Below are 22,458 nucleotides of genomic sequence, written 5' to 3' on the forward strand. Positions count from 1 at the left end.
GGAGTGGCATCATAGAAAATAATTAATGATGGAGGGGGCATCAGAAAATAATTAATGATGGAGGGGCATCATAGAAAATAATTAATGATGGAGGGGGCATCAGAAAATAATTAATGATGGAGGGGCATCATAGAAAATAATTAATGATGGAGGGGGCATCATAGAAAATAATTAATGATGGAGGGGGCATCATAGAAAATAATTAACGATGGAGGGGGCATCATAGAAAATAATTAATGATGGAGGGGGCATCATAGAAAATAATTAATGATGGAGGGGCATCATAGAAAATAATTAATGATGGAGGGGGCATCATAGAAAATAATTAATGATGGAGCGGGCATCATAGAAAATAATTAATGATGGAGGGGGCATCATAGAAAATAATTATTGATGGTGGGGGTATCAAAAAAGAATTAATGATGGAGGGGCATCATAGAAAATAATTAATGATGGAGCGGGCATCATAGCAATAATTAATGATGGAGGGGGCATCAGAAAATAATTAATGATGGAGTGGCATCATAGAAAATAATTAATGATGGAGGGGGCATCAGAAAATAATTAATGATGGAGGGGCATCATAGAAAATAATTAATGATGGAGGGGGCATCAGAAAATAATTAATGATGGAGGGGCATCATAGAAAATAATTAATGATGGAGGGGGCATCATAGAAAATAATTAATGATGGAGGGGGCATCATAGAAAATAATTAACGATGGAGGGGGCATCATAGAAAATAATTAATGATGGAGGGGGCATCATAGAAAATAATTAATGATGGAGGGGCATCATAGAAAATAATTAATGATGGAGCGGGCATCATAGCAATAATTAATGATGGAGGGGGCATCAGAAAATAATTAATGATGGAGGGGCATCATAGAAAATAATTAATGATGGAGGGGGCATCAGAAAATAATTAATGATGGAGGGGCATCATAGAAAATAATTAATGATGGAGGGGCTTCATAGAAAATAATTAATGATGGAGGGGCATCATAGAAAATAATTAATGATGGAGGGGGCATCAGACAATAATTAATGATGGAGGGGCATCATAGAAAATAATTAATTATGGAGGGGCATCAGAAAATAATTAATGATGGAGGGGCATCCTATAAAATAATTAATGATGGAGGGGCATCATAGAAAATAATTAATGATGGAGGGGGCATCATAGAAAATAATTAATGATGGAGGGGGCATCATAGAAAATAATTAATGATGGAGGGGGCATCAGAAAATAATTAATGATGGAGGGGGCATCAGAAAATAATTAATGATGGAGGGGGCATCATAGAAAATAATTAATGATGGAGGGGGCATCATAGAAAATAATTAATGATGGAGGGGCATCATAGAAAATAATTACTGATGGAGGGGGCATCATAGAAAATAATTAATGATGGAGGGGCATCATAGAAAATAATTAATGATGGAGGGGCATCATATAAAATAATTAATGATGGAGGGGGCATCATAGAAAATAATTAATGATGGAGGGGGCATCATAGAAAATAATTAATGATGGAGCGGGCATCATAGAAAATAATTAATGATGGAGGGGGCATCATAGAAAATAATTATTGATGGAGGGGGCATCAGAAAATAATTAATGATGGAGGGGCATCATAGAAAATAATTAATGATGGAGGGGCATCATAGAAAATAGTTAATGATGGAGGGGGCATCATAGAAAATAATTAATGATGGAGGGGGCATCATAGAAAATAATTAATGATGGAGGGGCATCATAGAAAATAATTAATGATGGAGGGGGCATCATAGAAAATAATTAATGATGGAGGGGGCATCAGAAAATAATTAATGATGGAGGGGGCATCAGAAAATAATTAATGATGGAGGGGGCATCAGAAAATAATTAATGATGGAGGGGCATCATAGAAAATAATTAATGATGGAGGGGCATCATAGAAAATAATTAATGATGGAGGGGGCATCAGAAAATAATTAATGATGGAGGGGCATCATAGAAAATAATTAATGATGGAGGGGGCATCATAGAAAATAATTAATGATGGAGGGGGCATCATAGAAAATAATTAACGATGGAGGGGGCATCATAGAAAATAATTAATGATGGAGGGGGCATCATAGAAAATAATTAATGATGGAGGGGCATCATAGAAAATAATTAATGATGGAGCGGGCATCATAGCAATAATTAATGATGGAGGGGGCATCAGAAAATAATTAATGATGGAGGGGCATCATAGAAAATAATTAATGATGGAGGGGGCATCAGAAAATAATTAATGATGGAGGGGCATCATAGAAAATAATTAATGATGGAGGGGCTTCATAGAAAATAATTAATGATGGAGGGGCATCATAGAAAATAATTAATGATGGAGGGGGCATCAGACAATAATTAATGATGGAGGGGCATCATAGAAAATAATTAATTATGGAGGGGCATCAGAAAATAATTAATGATGGAGGGGCATCAGACAATAATTAATGATGGAGGGGCATCATAGAAAATAATTAATGATGGAGGGGCATCATAGAAAATAATTAATGATGGAGGGGGCATCATAGAAAATAATTAATGATGGAGGGGGCATCATAGAAAATAATTAATGATGGAGGGGGCATCAGAAAATAATTAATGATGGAGGGGGCATCAGAAAATAATTAATGATTGAGGGGGCATCATAGAAAATAATTAATGATGGAGGGGGCATCATAGAAAATAATTAATGATGGAGGGGCATCATAGAAAATAATTACTGATGGAGGGGGCATCATAGAAAATAATTAATGATGGAGGGGCATCATAGAAAATAATTAATGATGGAGGGGCATCATATAAAATAATTAATGATGGAGGGGGCATCATAGAAAATAATTAATGATGGAGGGGGCATCATAGAAAATAATTAATGATGGAGCGGGCATCATAGAAAATAATTAATGATGGAGGGGGCATCATAGAAAATAATTATTGATGGAGGGGGCATCAGAAAATAATTAATGATGGAGGGGCATCATAGAAAATAATTAATGATGGAGGGGCATCATAGAAAATAGTTAATGATGGAGGGGGCATCATAGAAAATAATTAATGATGGAGGGGGCATCATAGAAAATAATTAATGATGGAGGGGCATCATAGAAAATAATTAATGATGGAGGGGGCATCATAGAAAATAATTAATGATGGAGGGGGCATCAGAAAATAATTAATGATGGAGGGGGCATCAGAAAATAATTAATGATGGAGGGGGCATCATAGAAAATAATTAATGATGGAGGGGCATCATAGAAAATAATTAATGATGGAGCGGGCATCATAGCAATAATTAATGATGGAGGGGGCATCAGAAAATAATTAATGATGGAGGGGCATCATAGAAAATAATTAATGATGGAGGGGGCATCAGAAAATAATTAATGATGGAGGGGCATCATAGAAAATAATTAATGATGGAGGGGGCATCAGACAATAATTAATGATGGAGGGGCATCATAGAAAATAATTAATTATGGAGGGGCATCAGAAAATAATTAATGATGGAGGGGCATCCTATAAAATAATTAATGATGGAGGGGCATCATAGAAAATAATTAATGATGGAGGGGGCATCATAGAAAATAATTAATGATGGAGAGGGCATCATAGAAAATAATTAATGATGGAGGGGGCATCAGAAAATAATTAATGATGGAGGGGCATCATAGAAAATAATTAATGATGGAGGGGGCATCAGAAAATAATTAATGATGGAGGGGCATCATAGAAAATAATTAATGATGGAGGGGGCATCAGACAATAATTAATGATGGAGGGGCATCATAGAAAATAATTAATTATGGAGGGGCATCAGAAAATAATTAATGATGGAGGGGCATCCTATAAAATAATTAATGATGGAGGGGCATCATAGAAAATAATTAATGATGGAGGGGGCATCATAGAAAATAATTAATGATGGAGAGGGCATCATAGAAAATAATTAATGATGGAGGGGGCATCAGAAAATAATTAATGATGGAGGGGGCATCAGAAAATAATTAATGATGGAGGGGGCATCATAGAAAATAATTAATGATGGAGGGGGCATCATAGAAAATAATTAATGATGGAGGGGCATCATAGAAAATAATTACTGATGGAGGGGGCATCATAGAAAATAATTAATTATGGAGGGGCATCATAGAAAATAATTAATGATGGAGGGGCATCATATAAAATAATTAATGATGGAGGGGGCATCATAGAAAATAATTAATGATGGAGGGGGCATCATAGAAAATAATTAATGATGGAGGGGGCATCAGAAAATAATTAATGATGGAGGGGCATCATAGAAAATAATTAATGATGGAGGGGGCATCATAGAAAATAATTAATGATGGAGGGGGCATCATAGAAAATAATTAATGATGGAGGGGGCATCATAGAAAATAATTAATGATGGAGGGGGCATCATAGAAAATAATTAATGATGGAGGGGCATCATAGAAAATAATTAATGATGGAGGGGGCATCATAGAAAATAATTAAAAATGGAGGGGGCATCAGAAAATAATTAATGATGGAGGGGCATCATAGAAAATAATTAATGATGGAGGGGGCATCAGAAAATAATTAATGATGGAGGGGCATCATAGAAATTAATTAATGATGGAGGGGGCATCATAGAAAATAATTAATGATGGAGGGGGCATCAGAAGATAATTAATGATGGAGGGGGCATCAGAAAATAATTAATGATGGAGGGGCATCATAGAAAATAATTAATGATGGAGGGGGCATCATAGAAAATAATTAATGATGGAGGGGGCATCATAGAAAATAATTAATGATGGAGGGGGCATCATAGAAAATAATTAATGATGGAGGGGGCATCATAGAAAATAATTAATGATGGAGGGGCATCATAGAAAATAATTAATGATGGAGGGGGCATCATAGAAAATAATTAAAAATGGAGGGGGCATCAGAAAATAATTAATGATGGAGGGGCATCATAGAAAATAATTAATGATGGAGGGGGCATCAGAAAATAATTAATGATGGAGGGGCATCATAGAAATTAATTAATGATGGAGGGGGCATCATAGAAAATAATTAATGATGGAGGGGGCATCAGAAGATAATTAATGATGGAGGGGCATCATAGAAAATAATTAATGATGGAGGGGCATCATAGAAAATAATTAATGATGGAGGGGCATCATAGAAAAAAATTAATGATGGAGGGGGCATCATAGAAAATAATTAATGATGGAGGGGGCATCAGAAAATAATTAATGGTGGAGGGGGCATCATAGAAATTAATTAATGATGGAGGGGGCATCATAGAAAATAATTAATGATGGAGGGGGCATCAGAAAATAATTAATGATGGAGGGGGCATCGTAGAAAATAATTAATGATGGAGGGGCATCATAGAAAATAATTACTGATGGAGGGGGCATCATAGAAAATAATTAATGATGGAGGGGCATCATAGAAAATAATTAATGATGGAGGGGCATCATATAAAATAATTAATGATGGAGGGGGCATCATAGAAAATAATTAATGATGGAGGGGGCATCATAGAAAATAATTAATGATGGAGGGGGCATCAGAAAATAATTAATGATGGAGGGGCATCATAGAAAATAATTAATGATGGAGGGGGCATCATAGAAAATAATTAATGATGGAGGGGGCATCATAGAAAATAATTAATGATGGAGGGGGCATCATAGAAAATAATTAATGATGGAGGGGGCATCATAGAAAATAATTAATGATGGAGGGGCATCATAGAAAATAATTAATGATGGAGGGGGCATCATAGAAAATAATTAAAAATGGAGGGGGCATCAGAAAATAATTAATGATGGAGGGGCATCATAGAAAATAATTAATGATGGAGGGGGCATCAGAAAATAATTAATGATGGAGGGGCATCATAGAAATTAATTAATGATGGAGGGGGCATCATAGAAAATAATTAATGATGGAGGGGGCATCAGAAGATAATTAATGATGGAGGGGGCATCAGAAAATAATTAATGATGGAGGGGCATCATAGAAAATAATTAATGATGGAGGGGGCATCATAGAAAATAATTAATGATGGAGGGGGCATCATAGAAAATAATTAATGATGGAGGGGGCATCATAGAAAATAATTAATGATGGAGGGGGCATCATAGAAAATAATTAATGATGGAGGGGCATCATAGAAAATAATTAATGATGGAGGGGGCATCATAGAAAATAATTAAAAATGGAGGGGGCATCAGAAAATAATTAATGATGGAGGGGCATCATAGAAAATAATTAATGATGGAGGGGGCATCAGAAAATAATTAATGATGGAGGGGCATCATAGAAATTAATTAATGATGGAGGGGGCATCATAGAAAATAATTAATGATGGAGGGGGCATCAGAAGATAATTAATGATGGAGGGGCATCATAGAAAATAATTAATGATGGAGGGGCATCATAGAAAATAATTAATGATGGAGGGGCATCATAGAAAAAAATTAATGATGGAGGGGGCATCATAGAAAATAATTAATGATGGAGGGGGCATCAGAAAATAATTAATGGTGGAGGGGGCATCATAGAAATTAATTAATGATGGAGGGGGCATCATAGAAAATAATTAATGATGGAGGGGGCATCAGAAAATAATTAATGATGGAGGGGGCATCGTAGAAAATAATTAATGATGGAGGGGCATCATAGAAAATAATTAATGATGGAGGGGCATCATAGAAAATAATTAATGATGGAGGGGGCATCTTAGAAAATAATGAATGATGGAGGGGGCATCTTAGAAAATAATTAATGATGGAGGGGCATCATAGAAAATAATTAATGATGGAGGGGGCATCTTAGAAAATAATTAATGATGGAGGGGGCATCTTAGAAAATAATTAATGATGGAGGGGCATCATAGAAAATAATTAATGATGGAGGGGGCATCATAGAAAATAATTAATGATGAAGGGGCATCATAGAAAATAATTAATGATGGAGGGGCATTATAGAAAATAATTAATGACGGAGCGGGCATCATAGCAATAATTAATGATGGAGGGGGCATCAGAAAATAATTAATGATGGAGGGGCATCATAGAAAATAATTAATGATGGAGGGGGCATCAGAAAATAATTAATGATGGAGGGGCATCATAGAAAATAATTAATGATGGAGGGGGCATCATAGAAAATAATTAATGATGGAGGGGGCATCATAGAAAATAATTAATGATGGAGGGGGCATCATAGAAAATAATTAATGATGGAGGGGGCATCATAGAAAATAATTAATGATAGAGGGGCATCATAGAAAATAATTAATGATGGAGGGGGCATCATAGAAAATAATTAAAAATGGAGGGGGCATCAGAAAATAATTAATGATGGAGGGGCATCATAGAAAATAATTAATGATGGAGGGGGCATCAGAAAATAATTAATGATGGAGGGGCATCATAGAAATTAATTAATGATGGAGGGGGCATCATAGAAAATAATTAATGATGGAGGGGCATCATAGAAAATAATTAATGATGGAGGGGGCATCAGAAAATAATTAATGATGGAGGGGCATCATAGAAAATAATTAATGATGGAGGGGGCATCATAGAAAATAATTAATGATGGAGGGGGCATCATAGAAAAAAATTAATGATGGAGGGGGCATCATAGAAAATATTTAATGATGGAGGGGGCATCAGAAAATAATTAATGATGGAGGGGGCATCATAGAAATTAATTAATGATGGAGGGGGCATCATAGAAAATAATTAATGATGAAGGGGGCATCAGAAAATAATTAATGATGGAGGGGGCATCGTAGAAAATAATTAATGATGGAGGGGCATCATAGAAAATAATTAATGATGGAGGGGCATCATAGAAAATAATTAATGATGGAGGGGGCATCTTAGAAAATAATTAATGATGGAGGGGGCATCTTAGAAAATAATTAATGATGGAGGGGCATCATAGAAAATAATTAATGATGGAGGGGGCATCATAGAAAATAATTAATGATGAAGGGGCATCATAGAAAATAATTAATGATGGAGGGGCATTATAGAAAATAATTAATGATGGAGGGGGCATCATAGAAAATAATTAAAGATGGAGGGGGCATCAGAAAATAATTAATGATGGAGGGGCATCATAGAAAATAATTAATGATGGAGGGGGCATCAGAAAATAATTAATGATGGAGGGGCATCATAGAAATTAATTAATGATGGAGGGGGCATCATAGAAAATAATTAATGATGGAGGGGGCATCAGAAGATAATTAATGATGGAGGGGCATCATAGAAAATAATTAATGATGGAGGGGCATCATAGAAAATAATTAATGATGGAGGGGCATCATAGAAAATAATTAATGATGGAGGGGGCATCATAGAAAAAAATTAATGATGGAGGGGGCATCATAGAAAATAATTAATGATGGTGGGGGCATCAGAAAATAATTAATGATGGAGGGGCATCATAGAAAATAATTAATGATGGTGGGGGCATCAGAAAATAATTAATGATGGAGGGGGCATCATAGAAAATAATTAATGATGGCGGGGCATCAGAAAAAAATTAAAGATGGAGAGGCATCATACAAAATAATTAATGATGGAGGGGCATCATAGAAAATAATGATGGAGGGGGCATCATAGAAAATAATTAATGATGGAGGGGGCATCATAGAAAATAATTAATGATGGAGGGGGCATCAGAAAAAAATTAATGATGGAGGGGGCATCAGAAAATAATTAATGATGGAGAGGCATCATACAAAATAATTAATGATGGAGGGGCATCATAGAAAATAATTAATGATGGAGGGGGCATCATAGAAAATAATTAATGATGGAGGGGCATCAGAAAATAATTAATGATGAAGGGGCATCATAGAAAATAATTAATGATGGAGGGGCATCATAGAAAATAATTAATGATGGAGGGGGCATCATACAAAATAATTAATGATGGAGGGGCATCATACAAAATAATTAATAATGGAGGGGGCATCAGACAATAATTAATGATGGAGGGGCATCATACAAAATAATTAATGATGGAGGGGACAACAGAAAATTATTAATGATGGAGGGGGCATCATAGAAAATAATTAATGATGGAGGGGCATCATAGAAAATAATTAATGATGGAGGGGCATCATAGAAAATAATTAATGATGGAGGGGGCAACAGAAAAAAATTAATGATGGAGGGGGCATCATAGAAAATAATTAATAATGGAGGGGCATCATAGAAAATAATTAATGATGGAGGGGCATCATAGAAAATAATTAATGATGGAGGAGGCATCATAGAAAATAATTAATGATGGAGGGGGCATCACAGAAAATAATTAATGATGGAGGGGCATCATAAAAAATAAATAATGATGGAGGGGGCATCATAGGAAATAATTAATGATGGAGGGGGCATCATAGAACATAATTAATGATGGAGGGGGCATCAAACAATAATTAATGATGGAGGGGCATCATAGAAAATAATTAATGATGGAGGGGCATCAGAAAATAATTAATGTTGGAGGGGGAATCAGAAAATAATTAATGATGGAGGGGGCATCACAGAAAATAATGATGGAGGGGCATCATAGAAAATAATTAATGATGGAGGGGCATCATAGAAAATAATTAATGATGGAGGGGGCATCATAGAAAATAATTAATGATGGAGGGTGCATCAGAAAATAATTAATGATAGGGGGGCATCAGAAAATAATTAATTATGGAGGGGGCATCAGAAATTAATTAATGATGGAGGGGTCATCATAGAAAATAATTAATGATGGAGGGGTCATCAGAAAATAATTAATGATGGAGGGGGCATCGTAGAAAATAATTAATGATGGAGGGGCATCATAGAAATTAATTAATGATGGAGGGGGCATCATAGAAAATAATGGTGGAGGGTGCATCAGAAAATAATTAATGATAGGGGAGCATCAGAAAATAATTAATTATGGAGGGGGCATCAGAAATTAATTATTGATGGAGGGGGCATCATAGAAAATAATTAATGATGGAGGGGGCATCAGACAATAATTAATGATGGAGGGGCATCATAGAAAATAATTAATGATGGAGGGGCATCCTATAAAATAATTAATGATGGAGGGGGCATCATAGAAAATAATTAATGATGGAGGGGGCATCAGAAAATAATTAATGATGGAGGGGGCATCAGAAAATAATTAATGATGGAGGGGGCATCATAGAAAATAATTAATGATGGAGGGGGCATCATAGAAAATAATTAATGATGGAGGGGCATCATAGAAAATAATTACTGATGGAGGGGGCATCATAGAAAATAATTAATGATGGAGGGGCATCATAGAAAATAATTAATGATGGAGGGGCATCATATAAAATAATTAATGATGAAGGGGGCATCATAGAAAATAATTAATGATGGAGGGGGCATCATAGAAAATAATTAATGATGGAGCGGGCATCATAGAAAATAATTAATGATGGAGGGGGCATCATAGAAAATAATTATTGATGGAGGGGGCATCAGAAAAGAATTAATGATGGAGGGGCATCATAGAAAATAATTAATGATGGAGCGGGCATCATAGCAATAATTAATGATGGAGGGGGCATCAGAAAATAATTAATGATGGAGTGGCATCATAGAAAATAATTAATGATGGAGGGGGCATCAGAAAATAATTAATGATGGAGGGGCATCATAGAAAATAATTAATGATGGAGGGGGCATCAGAAAATAATTAATGATGGAGGGGCATCATAGAAAATAATTAATGATGGAGGGGGCATCATAGAAAATAATTAATGATGGAGGGGGCATCATAGAAAATAATTAACGATGGAGGGGGCATCATAGAAAATAATTAATGATGGAGGGGGCATCATAGAAAATAATTAATGATGGAGGGGCATCATAGAAAATAATTAATGATGGAGCGGGCATCATAGCAATAATTAATGATGGAGGGGGCATCAGAAAATAATTAATGATGGAGGGGCATCATAGAAAATAATTAATGATGGAGGGGGCATCAGAAAATAATTAATGATGGAGGGGCATCATAGAAAATAATTAATGATGGAGGGGCTTCATAGAAAATAATTAATGATGGAGGGGCATCATAGAAAATAATTAATGATGGAGGGGGCATCAGACAATAATTAATGATGGAGGGGCATCATAGAAAATAATTAATTATGGAGGGGCATCAGAAAATAATTAATGATGGAGGGGCATCATAGAAAATAATTAATGATGGAGGGGCATCATAGAAAATAATTACTGATGGAGGGGGCATCATAGAAAATAATTAATGATGGAGGGGCATCATAGAAAATAATTAATGATGGAGGGGCATCATATAAAATAATTAATGATGGAGGGGGCATCATAGAAAATAATTAATGATGGAGGGGGCATCATAGAAAATAATTAATGATGGAGCGGGCATCATAGAAAATAATTAATGATGGAGGGGGCATCATAGAAAATAATTATTGATGGAGGGGGCATCAGAAAATAATTAATGATGGAGGGGCATCATAGAAAATAATTAATGATGGAGGGGCATCATAGAAAATAGTTAATGATGGAGGGGGCATCATAGAAAATAATTAATGATGGAGGGGGCATCATAGAAAATAATTAATGATGGAGGGGCATCATAGAAAATAATTAATGATGGAGGGGGCATCATAGAAAATAATTAATGATGGAGGGGGCATCAGAAAATAATTAATGATGGAGGGGGCATCTTAGAAAATAATTAATGATGGAGGGGGCATCATAGAAAATAAGTAATGATGGAGGGGGCATCTTAGAAAATAATTAATGATGGAGGGGCATCATAGAAAATAATTAATGATGGAGGGGGCATCATAGAAAATAATTAATGATGGAGGGGGCATCAGAAAATAATTAATGATGGAGGGGCATCATAGAAAATAATTAATGATGGAGGGGGCATCATAGAAAATAATTAATGATGGAGGGGGCATCAGAAAATAATTAATGATGGAGGGGCATCATAGAAAATAATTAATGATGGAGGGGGCATCATAGAAAATAATTAATGATGGAGGGGGCATCAGAAAATATTTAATGATGGAGGGGGCATCGTAGAAAATAATTAATGATGGAGGGGCATCATAGAAATTAATTAATGATGGAGGGGGCATCATAGAAAATAATGGTGGAGGGTGCATCAGAAAATAATTAATGATAGGGGAGCATCAGAAAATAATTAATTATGGGGAGGGCATCAGAAATTAATTATTGATGGAGGGGGCATCATAGAAAATAATTAATGATGGAGGGGCATCATAGAAAATAATTAATGATGGAGGGGGCATCAGACAATAATTAATGATGGAGGGGCATCATAGAAAATAATTAATGATGGAGGGGGCATCATAGAAAATAATTAATGATGGAGGGGGCATCAGAAAATAATTAATGATGGAGGGGGCATCAGAAAATAATTAATGATGGAGGGGGCATCATAGAAAATAATTAATGATGGAGGGGGCATCATAGAAAACAATTAATGATGGAGGGGCATCATAGAAAATAATTACTGATGGAGGGGGCATCATAGAAAATAATTAATGATGGAGGGGCATCATAGAAAATAATTAATGATGGAGGGGCATCATATAAAATAATTAATGATGGAGGGGGCATCATAGAAAATAATTAATGATGGAGGGGGCATCATAGAAAATAATTAATGATGGAGCGGGCATCATAGAAAATAATTAATGATGGAGGGGGCATCATAGAAAATAATTATTGATGGAGGGGGCATCAGAAAATAATTAATGATGGAGGGGCATCATAGAAATTAATTAATGATGGAGGGGCATCATAGAAAATAGTTAATGATGGAGGGGGCATCATAGAAAATAATTAATGATGGAGGGGGCATCATAGAAAATAATTAATGATGGAGGGGCATCATAGAAAATAATTAATGATGGAGGGGGCATCATAGAAAATAATTAATGATGGAGGGGGCATCAGAAAATAATTAATGATGGAGGGGGCATCAGAAAATAATTAATGATGGAGGGGGCATCAGAAAATAATTAATGATGGAGGGGCATCATAGAAAATAATTAATGATGGAGGGGCATCATAGAAAATAATTAATGATGGAGGGGGCATCAGAAAATAATTAATGATGAAGGGGCATCATAGAAAATAATTAATGATGGAGGGGGCATCATAGAAAATAATTAATGATGGAGGGGGCATCATAGAAAATAATTAACGATGGAGGGGGCATCATAGAAAATAATTAATGATGGAGGGGGCATCATAGAAAATAATTAATGATGGAGGGGCATCATAGAAAATAATTAATGATGGAGCGGGCATCATAGCAATAATTAATGATGGAGGGGGCATCAGAAAATAATTAATGATGGAGGGGCATCATAGAAAATAATTAATGATGGAGGGGGCATCAGAAAATAATTAATGATGGAGGGGCATCATAGAAAATAATTAATGATGGAGGGGCTTCATAGAAAATAATTAATGATGGAGGGGCATCATAGAAAATAATTAATGATGGAGGGGGCATCAGACAATAATTAATGATGGAGGGGCATCATAGAAAATAATTAATTATGGAGGGGCATCAGAAAATAATTAATGATGGAGGGGCATCCTATAAAATAATTAATGATGGAGGGGCATCATAGAAAATAATTAATGATGGAGGGGGCATCATAGAAAATAATTAATGATGGAGGGGGCATCATAGAAAATAATTAATGATGGAGGGGGCATCAGAAAATAATTAATGATGGAGGGGGCATCAGAAAATAATTAATGATTGAGGGGGCATCATAGAAAATAATTAATGATGGAGGGGGCATCATAGAAAATAATTAATGATGGAGGGGCATCATAGAAAATAATTACTGATGGAGGGGGCATCATAGAAAATAATTAATGATGGAGGGGCATCATAGAAAATAATTAATGATGGAGGGGCATCATATAAAATAATTAATGATGGAGGGGGCATCATAGAAAATAATTAATGATGGAGGGGGCATCATAGAAAATAATTAATGATGGAGCGGGCATCATAGAAAATAATTAATGATGGAGGGGGCATCATAGAAAATAATTATTGATGGAGGGGGCATCAGAAAATAATTAATGATGGAGGGGCATCATAGAAAATAATTAATGATGGAGGGGCATCATAGAAAATAGTTAATGATGGAGGGGGCATCATAGAAAATAATTAATGATGGAGGGGGCATCATAGAAAATAATTAATGATGGAGGGGCATCATAGAAAATAATTAATGATGGAGGGGGCATCATAGAAAATAATTAATGATGGAGGGGGCATCAGAAAATAATTAATGATGGAGGGGGCATCAGAAAATAATTAATGATGGAGGGGGCATCAGAAAATAATTAATGATGGAGGGGCATCATAGAAAATAATTAATGATGGAGGGGCATCATAGAAAATAATTAATGATGGAGGGGGCATCAGAAAATAATTAATGATGGAGGGGCATCATAGAAAATAATTAATGATGGAGGGGGCATCATAGAAAATAATTAATGATGGAGGGGGCATCATAGAAAATAATTAACGATGGAGGGGGCATCATAGAAAATAATTAATGATGGAGGGGGCATCATAGAAAATAATTAATGATGGAGGGGCATCATAGAAAATAATTAATGATGGAGCGGGCATCATAGCAATAATTAATGATGGAGGGGGCATCAGAAAATAATTAATGATGGAGGGGCATCATAGAAAATAATTAATGATGGAGGGGGCATCAGAAAATAATTAATGATGGAGGGGCATCATAGAAAATAATTAATGATGGAGGGGCTTCATAGAAAATAATTAATGATGGAGGGGCATCATAGAAAATAATTAATGATGGAGGGGGCATCAGACAATAATTAATGATGGAGGGGCATCATAGAAAATAATTAATTATGGAGGGGCATCAGAAAATAATTAATGATGGAGGGGCATCCTATAAAATAATTAATGATGGAGGGGCATCATAGAAAATAATTAATGATGGAGGGGGCATCATAGAAAATAATTAATGATGGAGGGGGCATCATAGAAAATAATTAATGATGGAGGGGGCATCAGAAAATAATAAATGATGGAGGGGGCATCAGAAAATAATTAATGATGGAGGGGGCATCATAGAAAATAATTAATGATGGAGGGGGCATCATAGAAAATAATTAATGATGGAGGGGCATCATAGAAAATAATTACTGATGGAGGGGGCATCATAGAAAATAATTAATGATGGAGGGGCATCATAGAAAATAATTAATGATGGAGGGGCATCATATAAAATAATTAATGATGGAGGGGGCATCATAGAAAATAATTAATGATGGAGGGGGCATCATAGAAAATAATTAATGATGGAGCGGGCATCATAGAAAATAATTAATGATGGAGGGGGCATCATAGAAAATAATTATTGATGGAGGGGGCATCAGAAAATAATTAATGATGGAGGGGCATCATAGAAAATAATTAATGATGGAGGGGCATCATAGAAAATAGTTAATGATGGAGGGGGCATCATAGAAAATAATTAATGATGGAGGGGGCATCATAGAAAATAATTAATGATGGAGGGGCATCATAGAAAATAATTAATGATGGAGGGGGCATCATAGAAAATAATTAATGATGGAGGGGGCATCAGAAAATAATTAATGATGGAGGGGGCATCAGAAAATAATTAATGATGGAGGGGGCATCAGAAAATAATTAATGATGGAGGAGGCATCATAGAAAATAATTAATGATGGAGGGGCATCATAGAAAATAATTAATGATGGAGGGGGCATCATAGAAAATAATTAATGATGGAGGGGCATCATAGAAAATAATTAATGATGGAGGGGCATCATAGAAAATAATTAATGATGGAGGGGCATCATAGAAAATAATTAATGATGGAGGGGGCATCTTAGAAAATAATTAATGATGGAGGGGGCATCATAGAAAATAAGTAATGATGGAGGGGGCATCTTAGAAAATAATTAATGATGGAGGGGCATCATAGAAAATAATTAATGATGGAGGGGGCATCATAGAAAATAATTAATGATGAAGGGGCATCATAGAAAATAATTAATGATGGAGGGGCATTATAGAAAATAATTAATGATGGAGCGGGCATCATAGCAATAATTAATGATGGAGGGGGCATCAGAAAATAATTAATGATGGAGGGGCATCATAGAAAATAATTAATGATGGAGGGGCATCATAGAAAATAGTTAATGATGGAGGGGGCATCATAGAAAATAATTAATGATGGAGGGGGCATCATAGAAAATAATTAATGATGGAGGGGCATCATAGAAAATTATTAATGATGGAGGGGGCATCATAGAAAATAATTAATGATGGAGGGGCATCATAGCAAATAATTAATGATGGAGGGGGCATCATAGAAAATAATTAAAGATGGAGGGGGCATCAGAAAATAATTAATGATGGAGGGGCATCATAGAAAATAATTAATGATGGAGGGGGCATCAGAAAATAATTAATGATGGAGGGGCATCATAGAAATTAATTAATGATGGAGGGGGCATCATAGAAAATAATTAATGATGGAGGGGGCATCAGAAGATAATTAATGATGGAGGGGCATCATAGAAAATAATTAATGATGGAGGGGGCATCATAGAAAATAATTAATGATGGAGGGGGCATCATAGAAAATAATTAACGATGGAGGGGGCATCATAGAAAATAATTAATGATGGAGGGGGCATCATAGAAAATAATTAATGATGGAGGGGCATCATAGAAAATAATTAATGATGGAGCGGGCATCATAGCAATAATTAATGATGGAGGGGGCATCAGAAAATAATTAATGATGGAGGGGCATCATAGAAAATAATTAATGATGGAGGGGGCATCAGAAAATAATTAATGATGGAGGGGCATCATAGAAAATAATTAATGATGGAGGGGGCATCAGACAATAATTAATGATGGAGGGGCATCATAGAAAATAATTAATTATGGAGGGGCATCAGAAAATAATTAATGATGGAGGGGCATCCTATAAAATAATTAATGATGGAGGGGCATCATAGAAAATAATTAATGATGGAGGGGGCATCATAGAAAATAATTAATGATGGAGGGGGCATCATAGAAAATAATTAATGATGGAGGGGGCATCAGAAAATAATTAATGATGGAGGGGGCATCAGAAAATAATTAATGATGGAGGGGGCATCATAGAAAATAATTAATGATGGAGGGGGCATCATAGAAAATAATTAATGATGGAGGGGCATCATAGAAAATAATTACTGATGGAGGGGGCATCATAGAAAATAATTAATGATGGAGGGGCATCATAGAAAATAATTAATGATGGAGGGGCATCATAGAAAATAATTAATGATGGAGGGGGCATCATAGAAAATAATTAATGATGGAGGGGGCATCATAGAAAATAATTAATGATGGAGGGGGCATCAGAAAATAATTAATGATGGAGGGGCATCATAGAAAATAATTAATGATGGAGGGGGCATCATAGAAAATAATTAATGATGGAGGGGGCATCATAGAAAATAATTAATGATGGAGGGGGCATCATAGAAAATAATTAATGATGGAGGGGGCATCATAGAAAATAATTAATGATGGAGGGGCATCATAGAAAATAATTAATGATGGAGGGGGCATCATAGAAAATAATTAAAAATGGAGGGGGCATCAGAAAATAATTAATGATGGAGGGGCATCATAGAAAATAATTAATGATGGAGGGGGCATCAGAAAATAATTAATGATGGAGGGGCATCATAGAAATTAATTAATGATGGAGGGGGCATCATAGAAAATAATTAATGATGGAGGGGGCATCAGAAGATAATTAATGATGGAGGGGCATCATAGAAAATAATTAATGATGGAGGGGCATCATAGAAAATAATTAATGATGGAGGGGCATCATAGAAAATAATTAATGATGGAGGGGGCATCATAGAAAAAAATTAATGATGGAGGGGGCATCATAGAAAATAATTAATGATGGAGGGGGCATCAGAAAATAATTAATGGTGGAGGGGGCATCATAGAAATTAATTAATGATGGAGGGGGCATCATAGAAAATAATTAATGATGGAGGGGGCATCAGAAAATAATTAATGATGGAGGGGGCATCGTAGAAAATAATTAATGATGGAGGGGCATCATAGAAAATAATTAATGATGGAGGGGCATCATAGAAAATAATTAATGATGGAGGGGGCATCTTAGAAAATAATTAATGATGGAGGGGGCATCTTAGAAAATAATTAATGATGGAGGGGCATCATAGAAAATAATTAATGATGGAGGGGGCATCTTAGAAAATAATTAATGATGGAGGGGGCATCTTAGAAAATAATTAATGATGGAGGGGCATCATAGAAAATAATTAATGATGGAGGGGGCATCATAGAAAATAATTAATGATGAAGGGGCATCATAGAAAATAATTAATGATGGAGGGGCATTATAGAAAATAATTAATGACGGAGCGGGCATCATAGCAATAATTAATGATGGAGGGGGCATCAGAAAATAATTAATGATGGAGGGGCATCATAGAAAATAATTAATGATGGAGGGGGCATCAGAAAATAATTAATGATGGAGGGGCATCATAGAAAATAATTAATGATGGAGGGGGCATCATAGAAAATAATTAATGATGGAGGGGGCATCATAGAAAATAATTAATGATGGAGGGGCATCATAGAAAATAATTACTGATGGAGGGGGCATCATAGAAAATAATTAATGATGGAGGGGCATCATAGAAAATAATTAATGATGGAGGGGCATCATATAAAATAATTAATGATGGAGGGGGCATCATAGAAAATAATTAATGATGGAGGGGGCATCATAGAAAATAATTAATGATGGAGCGGGCATCATAGAAAATAATTAATGATGGAGGGGGCATCATAGAAAATAATTATTGATGGAGGGGGCATCAGAAAATAATTAATGATGGAGGGGCATCATAGAAAATAATTAATGATGGAGGGGCATCATAGAAAATAGTTAATGATGGAGGGGGCATCATAGAAAATAATTAATGATGGAGGGGGCATCATAGAAAATAATTAATGATGGAGGGGCATCATAGAAAATAATTAATGATGGAGGGGGCATCATAGAAAATAATTAATGATGGAGGGGGCATCAGAAAATAATTAATGATGGAGGGGGCATCAGAAAATAATTAATGATGGAGGGGGCATCAGAAAATAATTAATGATGGAGGGGCATCATAGAAAATAATTAATGATGGAGGGGCATCATAGAAAATAATTAATGATGGAGGGGGCATCAGAAAATAATTAATGATGGAGGGGCATCATAGAAAATAATTAATGATGGAGGGGGCATCATAGAAAATAATTAATGATGGAGGGGGCATCATAGAAAATAATTAACGATGGAGGGGGCATCATAGAAAATAATTAATGATGGAGGGGGCATCATAGAAAATAATTAATGATGGAGGGGCATCATAGAAAATAATTAATGATGGAGCGGGCATCATAGCAATAATTAATGATGGAGGGGGCATCAGAAAATAATTAATGATGGAGGGGCATCATAGAAAATAATTAATGATGGAGGGGGCATCAGAAAATAATTAATGATGGAGGGGCATCATAGAAAATAATTAATGATGGAGGGGCTTCATAGAAAATAATTAATGATGGAGGGGCATCATAGAAAATAATTAATGATGGAGGGGGCATCAGACAATAATTAATGATGGAGGGGCATCATAGAAAATAATTAATTATGGAGGGGCATCAGAAAATAATTAATGATGGAGGGGCATCCTATAAAATAATTAATGATGGAGGGGCATCCTATAAAATAATTAATGATGGAGGGGGCATCATAGAAAATAATTAATGATGGAGGGGGCATCATAGAAAATAATTAATGATGGAGGGGGCATCAGAAAATAATTAATGATGGAGGGGGCATCAGAAAATAATTAATGATGGAGGGGGCATCATAGAAAATAATTAATGATGGAGGGGGCATCATAGAAAATAATTAATGATGGAGGGGGCATCAGAAAATAATTAATGATGGAGGGGGCATCGTAGAAAATAATTAATGATGGAGGGGCATCATAGAAAATAATTAATGATGGAGGGGCATCATAGAAAATAATTAATGATGGAGGGGGCATCATAAAAAAAATTAATGATGGAGGGGGCATCATAGAAAATAATTAATGATGGAGGGGCATCATAGAAAATAATTAATGATGGAGGGGGCGTCATAGAAAATAATTAATGATGGAGGGTGCATCAGAAAATAATTAATGATACGGGGGCATCAGAAAATAATTAATTATGGAGGGGGCATCAGAAATTAATTAATGATGGAGGGGTCATCATAGAAAATAATTAATGATGGAGGGGCATCATAGAAAATAATTAATGATGGAGGGTGCATCAGAAAATAATTAATGATACGGGGGCATCAGAAAATAATTAATTATGGAGGGGGCATCAGAAATTAATTAATGATGGAGGGGTCATCATAGAAAATAATTAATGATGGAGGGGTCATCAGAAAATAATTAATGATGGAGGGGGCATCATAGAAAATAATTAATGATGGAGGGGGCATCATAGAAAATAATTAATGATGGAGGGGCATCATAGAAAATAATGATGGAGGGGCATCATAGAAATTAATTAATGATGGAGGGGGCATCATAGAAAATAATGATGGAGGGGCATCATAGAAAATAATTAATAATGGAGGGGGCATCAGAAAATAATTAATGATGGAGGGGTATCATACAAAATAATTAATGATGGAGGGGGCATCAGAAAATAATTAATGATGGAGGGGCATCATACAAAATAATTAATGATGGAGGGGCATCATAGAAAATAATTAATGATGGTGGGGGCATCAGAAAATAATTAATGATGGAGGGAGCATCATAGAAAATAATTAATGATGGCGGGGCATCAGAAAAAAATTAAAGATGGAGAGGCATCATACAAAATAATTAATGATGGAGGGGCATCATAGAAAATAATGATGGAGGGGGCATCATAGAAAATAATTAATGATGGAGGGGGCATCATAGAAAATAATTAATGATGGAGGGGGCATCAGAAAAAAATTAATGATGGAGGGGGCATCAGAAAATAATTAATGATGGAGAGGCATCATACAAAATAATTAATGATGGAGGGGCATCATAGAAAATAATTAATGATGGAGGGGGCATCATAGAAAATAATTAATGATGGAGGGGCATCAGAAAATAATTAATGATGAAGGGGCATCATAGAAAATAATTAATGATGGAGGGGCATCATAGAAAATAATTAATGATGGAGGGGGCATCATACAAAATAATTAATGATGGAGGGGCATCATACAAAATAATTAATAATGGAGGGGGCATCAGACAATAATTAATGATGGAGGGGCATCATACAAAATAATTAATGATGGAGGGGACAACAGAAAATTATTAATGATGGAGGGGGCATCAGAAAATAATTAATTATGGAGGGGGCATCAGAAATTAATTAATGATGGAGGGGTCATCATAGAAAATAATTAATGATGGAGGGGTCATCAGAAAATAATTAATGATGGAGGGGGCATCATAGAAAATAATTAATGATGGAGGGGGCATCATAGAAAATAATTAATGATGGAGGGGGCATCAGACAATAATTAATGATGGAGGGGCATCATAGAAAATAATTAATTATGGAGGGGCATCAGAAAATAATTAATGATGGAGGGGCATCCTATAAAATAATTAATGATGGAGGGGCATCATAGAAAATAATTAATGATGGAGGGGGCATCATAGAAAATAATTAATGATGGAGGGGGCATCATAGAAAATAATTAATGATGGAGGGGGCATCAGAAAATAATTAATGATGGAGGGGGCATCAGAAAATAATTAATGATGGAGGGGGCATCATAGAAAATAATTAATGATGGAGGGGGCATCATAGAAAATAATTAATGATGGAGGGGCATCATAGAAAATAATTACTGATGGAGGGGGCATCATAGAAAATAATTAATGATGGAGGGGCATCATAGAAAATAATTAATGATGGAGGGGCATCATAGAAAATAATTAATGATGGAGGGGGCATCATAGAAAATAATTAATGATGGAGGGGGCATCATAGAAAATAATTAATGATGGAGGGGGCATCAGAAAATAATTAATGATGGAGGGGCATCATAGAAAATAATTAATGATGGAGGGGGCATCATAGAAAATAATTAATGATGGAGGGGGCATCATAGAAAATAATTAATGATGGAGGGG

Source organism: Engystomops pustulosus, unplaced genomic scaffold, assembly GCF_040894005.1.
Source record: "Engystomops pustulosus unplaced genomic scaffold, aEngPut4.maternal MAT_SCAFFOLD_105, whole genome shotgun sequence".
NCBI lineage: Eukaryota > Metazoa > Chordata > Amphibia > Anura > Leptodactylidae > Engystomops > Engystomops pustulosus.